The sequence below is a fragment of the Pinus tabuliformis genome, chromosome 3_2 (assembly GCF_031772625.1).
Source record: "Pinus tabuliformis cultivar Carrire ecotype Pingquan chromosome 3_2, CPIR1, whole genome shotgun sequence".
NCBI lineage: Eukaryota > Viridiplantae > Streptophyta > Pinopsida > Pinales > Pinaceae > Pinus > Pinus tabuliformis.
The window spans coordinates 776,935,230-776,948,740 of NC_142302.1; positions in this window are offsets into that span (position 1 = coordinate 776,935,230).

The window sequence follows — 13,511 nt, forward strand, 5'->3', positions numbered from 1 at the left end:
AGTGACCTCTACCTCATTTGGATACAATCATGAGACACTCTTCTATCTTGTTTTTTTTTTTTGCTCACACAGGTTTGAGGCTTGTCTGTGGAGGAATAGGTTCACTCTAAGGTGAAATTGCAGGGTTCGAAGATCACATTTCAAATCTAGGGTATTGGGCCACATTTATAGGAGCAACATAGAAGGATCTCAACCACAGTCACTATCACATAGGCTAATGCATGCGACTCAAGCATTCTAGTCGCACAGACAATTCACTGTGCATGTGACTGGGAGTTAGGGTTTTCACAGACACAATTGCTTGCTCACCATAGAGAATACTTAACCCTAGTCTCTCACTTGACAGGCTTAAGGGTGAGACTAGGATGCTGCAGTCGCTCCCATAACATCTTGAAGGGTGTGATCAAAGCTCAAAGACATATTTGGGTATATCTGGCCACAATTGCTCGTTTGCAGTGCTTTAGAGGGAGACAAGGCACTTATAGTTGCTTGGATGACTCCTCCTCCATGTGACTAGGAACTAAAAGATGAAATCTCAGCTGTCCGAAGATTTTTCTCAGTGACCGCAGGGTTTAGTAAATGACTGCAGTCAGTGATAGTTTAGTACAGACTTCAGAATCTACATTTTGAGTATAATATTTGTTGGGTTTATTCCATGGATGTTGTAGTTGTTTTTGCTGGTTAGTTGCATAGATGAAGATATGGATCATTGCACTTTATTTTGATGACAATATAGAAGAAGAAGAAGTATTTGCAAGGGTTTTCCCCATAGTGGGTTTTTCCCTTGTCTTTGACCAATCTTGGTGTCTCTATGTGTGCATGATTTTCTTCTATTGTTCCTTTATGTTCCACTACATTGATGATGATGATATTGTTCTTTCTACATAGTTGCATATGATGCTTAAAAATGATGTATATATGAATAATTTTATGATGTTATGTGGTGAACTTAATCTTTAATATGAATAAATGCAATTATCAAAGCAAAGAACAATATAACCCTATGGAAGATGAACATGGAATCAGAGCTAAGCTGAAGAAAAGTCATGGATATCATGCTTATGATGACACTGACGATGGAAGTAAGAAGAGGATGAAGGAAACCTAAAATAATTCTAGGTTTTGAAGAAAACCTTAAGCAATTTGTGTACTAGGGTTTCATGGATACTATGAAGTTAGGGTTTGAGAGAAACCCTGGTTTATGGCAAGATTTGAGATATGAAATATAGAAACCCTAGCATGATCAAAGTAAAGATATTCAAGCACTTGTGACATATCTAATGAAGCCCTAGATGGGATAGTCTCTACTAGGCTTGGTTGGTTATAAAGTTGATTGAAGGAAAAATTGTTATGTGGACAATGGACAATGATGGTTGGTTCAAGAGATATAGGATCACCTCTAATTGGAGATAAGTATTTCTTGAATTATGATGCTCCTTTATTTATTTACTTTTGTCTAGACTTATGGATCTAATTATCATTTTAATCATTACTTATACATCTTGCATGTATATTTGAGTATTTGGATGTTTCCAACCTTCTTTATGAGATGTAACAGGAGGATCCTTCTTGAGGATCATTTGAGGTGTAGGAAAGAAAAGATAGAGCTGGAAAAGATAAAGAGGCACCTGATGAAAAGGTGACAATGTGCTACAAGTTGACTACATAAAATAGGAAGGTGCACAGGCATTTGAATACAAGGTATGCATGATATACTATGTTATATTTCAGCTATAATATAAATGGCCAGGTGAGCCCTAAGGTGTGATGAATGTTTCATCAACAAATGGTTCTTGCATACATATGAAAGTGATTTGGATTCATGTTTCTTATGAAGAAATGGTGCACCTAGTATTGAACATTTGGATCATGATGAACTTCTTAAATCCTATGAGGCTACTTAATGTTTTTCTTTGATATATTGGTATACCTGATGTTTGGCTAGCATCTATTTTTTTGGATATACTGATACTATGAACAAGGCTAACACCTTGACTCTAGTAAATGATACTCTTGACACTTGACATGCATAAGACATGATGGGTCTCATATAGAAGGTTACCTCATTGATTTCTATATACAATGGTATTGATAATTCTTGTGATGAGCACGATGAAAGTATGGAAAAAGGGTTGACACCCTTATTGTTTTGGTAAATTTTTCTTGAATTACATGACTTAATCCTATTGATAATGATAAGAATTGTAACCATGATGACAGAAGTATAACTACGAGATTGCAATTCTAGATCGTTTATTAATTGTGGTTATGTTTTGATGTGATTATTTGCTTTGGAATATGGTAAAATTCAATGCCCTAACTTTATGGATTCACTTGATAGAAGTGATATTGTGTTCATGATCTCTGAATTGTGGCATCACACCTATTAGTTTCCCCTATCATGAGACTCTAACCCTTGATGAAAGATTGATGCCATGATGTTCCATTAGTAGTAGTTGATGTTAGCATGTTATTACCATGATGGTTTGACTTTATAATCTAACATATCTATTGATGCATGAAAATATTATAGACAGGTTGATGAAATAAATGGAGATGACTAAAATGAATTCCCATTCAAAGGGAGAATCTCTCCATAATATCCCCTCTCCTGTTGTCAATTATATACTCTTTATTGTTGAAATATGATTTATGGGCATGGAAATTCAAATATCTAACATTGATGATCTGCAACAACAATATGATTTGAGGAAAGATATTTTTCCCTTACTCTAAGCCTCAGTCGCATGAAAGCGGGCTTATAGGTGCGACTATAGCCTCCCAACGACATGGATAAAAGATCAAGGGTGTGACTAAGGAGCCGAGTCAGTTCTGAGTTAGTTTTTGGTAGTTGGGAAGACATAATCGCTCACATAACATCTTGAAGAGTCAGATGTAATATCCCAACTACCCAGAGGAAGGCCTATGGGTGTGACTATGCCTATTAGACATGAAATGAAGTTTTGTGCATGAAATCAAATTTACTCCTAAAGGATATCAGTCCTACTAACATGAAGTAGATAACAGAAATATCTATGAGAAAGAAAATTTGAATGATTACTATAATATTTACATGAAAACCGAACTTGTGTTTGCAGATGACAGGGATATTCATATAGACGTGTCATTGTGATTAAAGTTGTACTACAAGATTTTGACATGATTCGGCTAATATATATGAGTAATGTGTGGAGTTTTGACATGATGATTAAGATATGTTTTGGACTATATATCTCTCTATGATAGCAAATTTGGAATTGATATGATGACTAATGATTTGATTTGACGATTGATGATTTTCCTTGATGAAAATGATATATGAGCATAGTGACTTCCAACGACTTATAAGGGCATTCGGAAAATGGTTTTTTATTGGCCTCCTTGTTCCTGGCACAATGGTTCAAGTATTGACAATTGTGATTCAGTATGAAGATGGAACCTACATGACTTATCCTTGGTGTATGTATTTGCATCTAGTGATATAAATGACGTGTATTATGATCATAAGAATGATTTGATGAAGTTTGGATTAATATTACATGGTTGATGACACCCTGTTGGCATGATAATAGATGAATTTGAGACTTGATATGAGCTCTACCTATCACCTGGTCTAAATAATTAACACTGTGATATTCATGACTTTGATATTAGTGTTGATTTGGATTTTAAACTTTGATATATATATATATATATATATATATATATATATATATATATATATATATACCTGAGTCGATTAAGCTACTTCATACACGATGAGTTCCACTGAGCACCCTTTGAGATACTTGCATGAGATGACCAATTTTGATTTGAGATATTCATCCTACAATATGTGGCTGCATGAATGTATTAATGATGTTTGAGATTATTATTAATGAGCACATTTGGATGCTACTTTAGTTTGATATCTACCATGATATCTTGGTTTAGAGGCCCATAGAACAACTGAGGTTGAGTGCAATGTTGCTAGCATAGCTAGCTATGAGGCAGGATGAAGAAGCTCCTTAGGGAATCGTCTAAATAGTGCTAGATATGACATGGATACATTGCAATGAAAAAGAGTGGGATCTGACTGGCATAAAATCCCATATATAGTCGGGACCGAGATACTTTCATACATTGAGACAATGCAGTTGTATGAGACACGATTAAGCTTATGGTTAGCACCTCCTTGAGAGGGAGGATGAATATGGTATCCTTTTGTGATTTATATAATTATTTATGTTCTAATACGATATTTGATTTGATGACCTGCATGAACAAGAGACAATTGGTATTGATACATGATGATTACTAGATATGAGCACGATAATAATTTGTTGATCTATAGAGAGCATCGTTGGTTGAGGACACTAAGCCAACTCTTCATCCTTATCTAAGCTCCTAGTGTGTGGAATTGAGATGAAGGGCTTGTAGGGTTGAGGGAACTCTAGAAAATAGGGTGTCACCCTATTTGTTACCCATAGGGTTGGATATGCTACTCCCTTATCTTCATAGGGTCGAAGATCTTGCTCCCCTATTTGGTCTATACATAGTATACCCTAGTTGGCATCATACCCACAACTTGGGCTTGTTGGAAATACCACTCCCCATTTGGCCAACAGGTTGAGAGTGTACTTGGGGTGTACACCCCAAGTCGATTATGATGCAGGTGTTATACCACATGAATGCTTAAAGTCATCAATGGGAAGATCAGTATGAAATAGGATTGGGTTGAGATAACCCTATGTGTATCTAAGTTGAGAATGAGCTCCCCCATGTGATTTAAGGGTTTATATGTGCTCTCTTGTGTGTTTGGATATCATATTGCTCAATATGGGTTTGTAGATGTATAGCTCCCCAATGAGATTTCAGGATGAGATATGGTCCCTAATGTGATTCCAGGTTGAGTTGTGCTCCTTGATGATATGCTCTCTGATGACGATGTGGGTCGTAGATCTAATTCCCTGTTGATATTCTGGGTAGTATCCCGCTGACCAATATTCTGGATAGTATCCGACTGGAAGAGATTCTGGGTAGTAGTATGATGAATAAAGGGTGGTAGCTTAATCTCTTCTCTGGTAAAAAATATTCTTCTTTTAGATTCAATAATTTTTAGCATATGAGCAAGGACAATAAAGAGATAATAAAAAATATGTAAGAGATGAATTGAGGTGATCAGCTATGATGAGATACTTCAAATTGGATATGATGACATGATGCCATGTCGATCGATGGCCAAATATTGGCAGGTGGAATTCTCTCTAGTTGAGAGTGAGTGTTAAACAATATGAAAATATGGTCAAATTACACTTTATATAGCTCACCTGTTGAAGATACTAATTTCCTTGAATTCTTGTTTTCAAGAGGACCAAAATCTACCTAAAGAGCACTCAAATTGGATAAGGGAAAGTGTATTTATGAACAATACCCCACATGTGCATATTTGATAAGGTCAACCCTAAATAAAATTGGATCATCTTGAAAGGCTATAAATACAAGTGACCTCTTCCTCATTTGGACACAATCATGAGACACTCTTCTATCTTGTTTTTTTTGGCTCACATAGGTCTGAGGCTCATCTGCAGATGAATGGGTTCACTCTAAGGTGAAATTGTAGGCTCTGAAGCTCACAATTAAGATCTAGGGTTTTGGGCCATAGTTGTAGGCATAATACAAAAGTATCTCAACCATAATTGCTCTCACATAGGCTCATGCATGTGATTGGATCCTTCTAGTCACATGGACAACTCACTGTACATGTGACCGGGAGTTATGGTTTTCACAAACACACCTTCTCGCTCACCACAGAGTAGATCAGGCCCTAGTCGCTCGCTCGATATGCTTAAGGGTATGACTGGGCTACTATAGTCACTCGCATAACATATCTAAGGGTGCGACTGAAGCTCAAAGATAAATCTAGGTATATCTAACCTTAGTCGCATGCTTGCAGTGCTTCAAAGAGTGACTAGGCAACTATAGTCACTCAGATGGTTCCTCCTCCATGTGACCAGGAACTAAGAGATGAAATCTCAGTTGTATGAATATTTCGCTTAGTGACCGGAGGGTTCGACAATTGACTGTAGCCAGTGACAGTGCAATTAGATTTTATAATCAATATTTTGAGTATAAGCTTTGTTGGATTTATTCCATGTATTTTGTAGTTATTTTTTTGGCTAGTTTCATAGATGAAGATATGGATTATTGTACTCCCTTTTTCTGAATAATTTGATGAAAATCTAGAAGAAGAATAATTTGCAAGGGTTTTCCCCATTGTGGGATTTTCCTTGGTCCCTAACCAATCTTGGTGTCTCTATGTGCGCATTTTGTCACAAATTTGATGGTGTATGGGTGGCTATGTAAGTGTTGGAATTGGTGTCAAACAAGGGTCAACATGATGATTGGGTGTTTGGGAGAAATCCCATGGTTGTTGGAGTTCTTTTTAGAAAATCATCATTGTAGTAGGCTTATTGAAGAAGTCATAAAATTATGATTGCAGTGATGGAGCAGATGGAATTACATGGTAGCTATAGGCTTCACGTAGATAATCATCATAGTAGAAGGCTTATTGAAGAATCCATAAAATGATCACCATGGTGGTTGAGAGTTTAGTTGTCCAAGCACAAAGTAGAAGGGTCAAGGAGCAGAGAGGTTTGTAGCCATCTCACAAGTAGAAAATGGACTCAAATCCTACATCAGACCCTATCCAATGCAAATTTCCCTGGAAATGTTTTCCAACGCTATGTGGAAGTTCAAAAATGGATTCTTGGATCAAAAGACATGCTTTGTTCAAATTTAGGGATTTGAAGCCTTAGGGAGGAAGGAATATCGGGCATATTAGATATTAGGATATTGGAGGCATCACATCGACATATCAGAGAACAAGATATCAGACATCATCATATCAGGCATATTAGATATCAGAACCCTGGAGATCGGGACATTGGCATATTAGATACTGGAACATCAGATAATTAGAGCAGGCGTCACATTGGAGGTCAGAACAACGGGATATCAAAAGCACTAAGGTATCGAAATATCGAAATATCATAGGACTAGGACATTAGGATATCAAAACTTCTTAATTGAGTTATTTTAAGAAGTTACAATATCCAACAGTTCCGATAGTACTAAAAGCATCGAGGAATATCGAAGACGATTAACAAAGAACTTGGTTGCAAAACCAAGGGTTGACAAGCCCTCTCCTCTCTCCTCTAGAATGACACGTGGCGGCATAATATTGTATCGATAAGCTATAGTTTCATCTGACGTTAACATGAACTTTCAGTACAGCATGACACGTGGTAGGCTAATTCAATGATATTAGGTTCCCTAATGTGCTAGATCAGGGTGACATGTGTCATCACTATAAACATGCCACATCGAGTAATGATGTCATATCAGAGGATTAATACCTCATAACTTTGGAAAATATACAATGGAGGGTGCTTCTGATATTATGTTGGATCTCATTCATTAAAATCCAAAGAACCAAGGACGAAGAGCTGTAGAAAAGGCATATTGGCCCATGGCAGGAAAAAAATGCCTCAGCACCTAAAAGCTAAGCTGCAAGTCACAACTCTCAGTCCCATGGAGGAGAAATTCTCAAGGAGCTCAACGTTAGAGGAGCTAAAGACATCAGGACTGCAAAGTATCATAACATTACACCACTGTGAAGTTACGATATGGAGTTTCTTCGATAAGGAAGTACATAGAGTTAAAGGATGTATGGGTCGGAAACTATGGAATTGAATGCATGCACAGAGGAGTTGGTAGTTGAAAGGGGCTAAACCCATAGAAGACTTTGTAATAAGAAATTGAGGACAACATTTGTGACAGATATGAATACGGTCTACTTCACATGCATGAATGGTTGTGATAAATGAGAACAAGGCGGTCATCTTTGTGATATTTCAAAATCTGCGAAGTGAAAAATGAAATTGTGTCTCTCAAAGGAGTGTTTAGGTCACCTAAGAATTAATTTCTCAGCATGGAGCTCTATGCAGTCAGACTATGAATAACTGCAAGGTCCATCTCTGTTTGGGTACTATGATAAGAAACTACCAGAAGATGCAACAATGGCAAGGGGAGCCATGCCTAAGTACAATTGGGCAGATAAAGGATAGATTGCAAAGACTGCCTCGCACAGAGTGCCTTAATGGAACAAAACCATCACCTATAATGGAGAAGATGGGGTGATTTGAGAAAATTTGTGAGTTTTTTTTGTTTTGAGATAAGTTCATTGATATAAAGAGGGTTAAGCACCTTGGATGACACTATGTAATACAACAACAAGAGCAACGAGAGGACTAGTGGAGAATTGCAAGGGTATTGCTAAAGAGAAGTCAATGGAGAGCCCTTGATAGAGAATGTAGAGCGCAGAGGAAGTGTTTTTGTGAGCAGCGAGAACAGACCTATTGCAAGTGAGCATAGAAGGAAGAGTGCAGAATTCAAATCTATGAGCAACCATTGTTGGTGTTTTAATTGTATTATTGTATGCCTTTGTTTTCAGTTTGAAAATTGTATGAAATAGTAGAGCAGTGGAAAGGGCAGGTTGGTGCCTGCATATTGAAGAGGTTAGTGCCTCTAGGAAAGTTGGTGTTTGCTAACCAAATGGGTTCGTTGCCCCTTGTGAGTGGGTGATCACAAAGAAATATATGTTATTAAGTGGGTGCTTAATTTACATCATAAAAAAACAAAAAATTTGGTGGTTTTTTCCCTCTAGGTTTCCATGTGAAAAACAATGTGTCAAATGTGTGTTTCTCATGTGATAGTTGTTTGAACATGTGTGTTTGAAATATTGTTGTTTTTTTGCTTTTGCGAATGAATTATCTTATAAGTAAAATAATATAAGAAGGGACTGTAACCATAATAAATAAAATATAAGAGTTTCTTCATTACTAATTCACCCCCCCTCTCAGCAATTCCTTATCTCAACAATCAGTATCAGAATTTGGTTCCTTCAGCAACAGTCTAATCACTAGAAGGTAGATATATAAGAAATTATTTCTAGGCAAGAGAGTCAATAGGCTTACTCGAGTAGAATACCATTCTTTGATGGGACAAACTATGCCTTTTGGAAATTAAGAATGGAAGTGTATCTTATGTCCCTTGGAGTAGATGTTTGGACTTCAGTACTACTAAACTACAATGTTCCTGATATTCCTCCCACTGATGCATATGGTAAAATATTATATGGGAACAATTCTAAAGCCAAACATTCCATTCTCTTTGGCCTTAGTCAATCAGAACTTGTAAAATTTATGCATTGTAAATATGCTAAGGAAGTGTGGGTAAAGCTTCATCAGAGTCAAGAAGGAGATGACAAAGTCAAGTAGGCAAGAATTTAGACCTTTAGAATGAGGTTTGAAAGCTTGAGAATGGATGATAATGAATGCATAGAAAAATACTTCCTCAGAGTTGATGAAGTGACTAATATGATTAGAGTACTTGGTGAAGAGATCAAGGAAGAGATAATTGTTCAAAAAGTATTAATATCTCAACCCATGAGGTTTAATGTCGAAGTCTCAGCTATTGAAGATATGGATAATTTAAATTATCTCAAGATGGACCAATTGCATGGTACTCTTACAGCCTATGAGATGAGAGTAGGAATCGAAAAATATGAACCAGAGGAATCGATATTCAAAGTATCTAGAAAGGGAAAGGAGCATAATTATCATCAAGATTGCTCCAGCTGTGAATCTGATCAGGAGTTGGATCAACTAGTGAAAAAACTGAAGTGTGGTTTAGGAAAATATAAAGGGAAATTTCCCTTTAAGCGTTTTGACCGTGGAAGAGTTAAACATTTCTCTTCCAAATGCCCTTATAAAGAAATATTGAAAGGAAAGAGGATCTGAAATTTGGAAACAAGTCTCAGACACATTAGAAGAAAAAACTCTATAAGAAAAAGGGGTTCTACTCCAAATAGGATATCTCAACACCAGAGTCAGACTATGAAAACTCATTGGAGAATGAGTCAGATAAGTATCTTCTTATGGCCTTCAAAACAGACTCCAAGAAACAAGGTATTATGGACTATGAAGAGGAAGAAAAGGAAGGAGTAGTGGTCCTTGGAGGGGAACTCATCAGTGCCCTCAACGAGTTAAAGAAATCAAGTAAGAAGAATAAGCAGCTGAAGGAATAGTTACAATGTGTAGAAGAACGTATGTATAACTCTGACAATGATGAGTTGTCCTATCAAAAATAAAATCTTGAAGAGGATATCAATAGAAAATATAGTCTAGTCCTTCTATTGAAATAAAAATAAGGAAACTGTGAGAGACTAGAAGAGAAGAACAAGTAGTTGAAATAGGAGTTTCTCAAGTTAAAAAGAGAAACAATTTCATAGACATGAAGAGATGATATTATGTCTTTGAAAGTTAAACTGGAGGAGGCTAAATGAAAAGAAGAGGTTCTTCAAGATCTGATCCAAGAATGGGAAGATAATTGTCGGAGTCTTGAAGCAGAGGTTGTCTCTTTGAGAACCGATCTTGAGAGAACAATGATCAAGAAGGGGTTAAATTAAAGATTTGTCAAAGGGACAAGGAGACTAGATCAAATCTTGAATAGTCAAAGGCCCTTAGGAATCAAGAGAGGATACTCTAAGACACAAGAATCTTCTATGGAGAAGATAAACTTCAGGTCTACAGGATTCAAAGAATCATAGGGCAATGGGAAGAAGCTTCATGAAATAATTAATGAAGACAAAAGAGCAGCAGGGCAAAGAGGAGATTGTCAGTCAATAGATCAAGGTATTTTCCTACATAATCTCATAATGCTTTCAACAATAGGCATGCCTATTTATTTTATGGTCACTATTATAAGTGTCATATCACATAAATATATTGATTGTAGAATGATCAAAGTTGAAAGACATGCCAATCATAGATATAATACACATCATATTTATAAATCTCAAAACTCCTCTCTCATAAATCAGAATGTCTTCTCTCCCTTGCTAAGTGAAGGAGAATACCTCAAATGTAATAATTTTGGGCACAAATCTAGTGAGTGTAGATGCAAGTTTGAATACAAGTCTAAGTCCCAAAAAGTCAGACAGAAAGCTATCCAAAAGGATAAAGGGAGCTAGAAACAAAAGACTAAAAATATCATGCAATGTGGACTCACCTTATAAGCTCATAACCAAGAAAAAATGGTATGTGGATAGTGGTTGTTCCAAACATATGGCTGGGGACAAAAGCAATTTTTGTCACTTAAAGAAAAGGACAAAGGAAGCAATGCCACCTTTGGAAACAATGCTCTAACAAGAATCAAAGGTAAAGGTGTAGTCAGTCTTGATAAAAAAACAGAAGCATAGAATGTGTTGTATGTAGAAGGTCTCAAGCACAATCTGCTCAGTGTTAGCCAAATGTGTGATCATGGCTATGATGTGACCTTTTGATCTAAATATTGTGAGATCCACAACATAAATAATGGAAACCTTTTGGGAAAAGAAATCAAAACCCACAATAATTTATATGTTTTTGACGATTCTAGGGTTATTCGAATTCAAGCTTCTGTGATCCATATCATAATGTATAAATAATTTTTTCTGGAATAAATCACATTGAATATTTTGGTCGACACATTTCAAACCAACCAGAGTGGTTCATCTTCAGGTTACGATGAAGAAACAGATCTAGGAAGAAGGTTAAATAGGGAGATAGGTCAACCTAATAACTAGAAGATAACATCTATATTTGACTTTGGGGGGGGGGGGGGGGGGGCGCAAAAGGGGAATGTTTAATAATATTTAGATAAATTTTATTAATTTATTAATTTTTTATTTTTTGTATATATATATATATATATATATATATATATAGACTTAATAACAGCGATATTTGATAAGGGTTTTAATGATATTTTACTCATTTATTTAATTTATCGATATAACCAAATATAATAATTAAAGATTAAAAAAATAACTAATCCTACTTTTATTGTATTATATTCAATTAAATTATAATATATTAATAAATAATATTTATATTATATATATTTAAATATATAAAAATTATATAGTAATTAATATCAAAATATATATAAAAAAAATAATATGGTTATTTATGCAATATTTAATAATATGTTAATTCTAAAAATAAATAATCAAAATTATTTATAACAATAAAAAAAGAATAAAATTTTTAGCATTTTAGAAATATTTGATTCTTTTTATTTTATTTGTATATATAATGATATAATCAAAGATTAAACCACTAATAAATATTAAATATATTATATACATATTACATTATATAAATGAAGATTAAAAATTAATAAGAAGAGATTCAATATTACTAAAAAAAATAAAATAGTATAAATGATAATAATGTTAATAATTATTATGATAATAAAAAAAATTGTTCATAATAATAATAATCCTAAAAAAAAAACAAAGGTGCCTAGACAAAGACAGAGAAATTAAGAAGAGAGGGCGGGAATCCAACAACTATTAATTTTCCAGCCGTCATCCCTATTAATATTGCTAGAAGACCTCTCAATTTCAATGGCTTCCCTAAACTTGCGAGGGTGGAAATGAGGAATCTTAGCGATAACCCTAGCCTCCTCAATGCGTATATGATGCTTGGTCTTCTTTGCATGTTCGTCCAAAGCTAAAGATTTGGTCCTCCCGTGCTTGATATTAGCAGCGTGTTCCTGAATCCTCTGGTTAATAGAATGACTAGTTTCACCGATGTATGAGGATTCTAAGGTTAACTAATATTTAAGAAAAAAAAGTGAAGAACAATTGTGGCACAAGAGGCTTGGGCAAATGAATTTTGATAGTTTTATAAAAGTAAGCAAGATGGGAGTAGTGAGAGGATTACGAAGGTTGTCAAAGCCTGAGAACACAATCTACAAGTCATGTCAGTTTGGCATGCATACTAGGACTCATATCAATTCAAAAGAGTTCTCCTCATCCATACATCTAGAGCTCATTCACATAGACATTTGTGGCCCAACTAGAGAAAAAACCTCAAAAGGAGAGAGTTATTTCATGTTGCTCATTTTTTATTTCACCAGGGCCACTTGGATTATCCTCTTAAAAGAAAAATCGGAAGCATTCAATCATTTCAAGAAGTTTAAAGCTCAAGTAGAAAATGAGAAAGAATTAAATATAAAATGCTTAAGATTGGACAAAGGGGGAGAGTAAGCCTCAAGAGAATTTGAGGAATTCTGTGAAGTGCATGGTATCAGGTGATCAAGTGCTCACAAAATAGCTCAAAATTTAAAAAATTCAGATTGGTGTGGAACTTGGACGACCGCATAGTGCTCGTCATCTTCAATTTGGCACAACTCGTTTCACGTGAAACGGACTCCGTATGCTCCTAGAAACAAGTTCTAGTCACTTTCCCAAATAGGGGAAATTTAAAAAAAAAATGCCAGCCCAGTAAGCAGTCCATACTACTGATGTGGCACTGACTGGGTAGTAGTATGTGGTAGTTTAACTTGGTCAATGGGTTTTCTCTAGTGAATCACAATGTGACAAGTGACTTCTTTTTATTGGTAAAAATTATGTGCTTTTT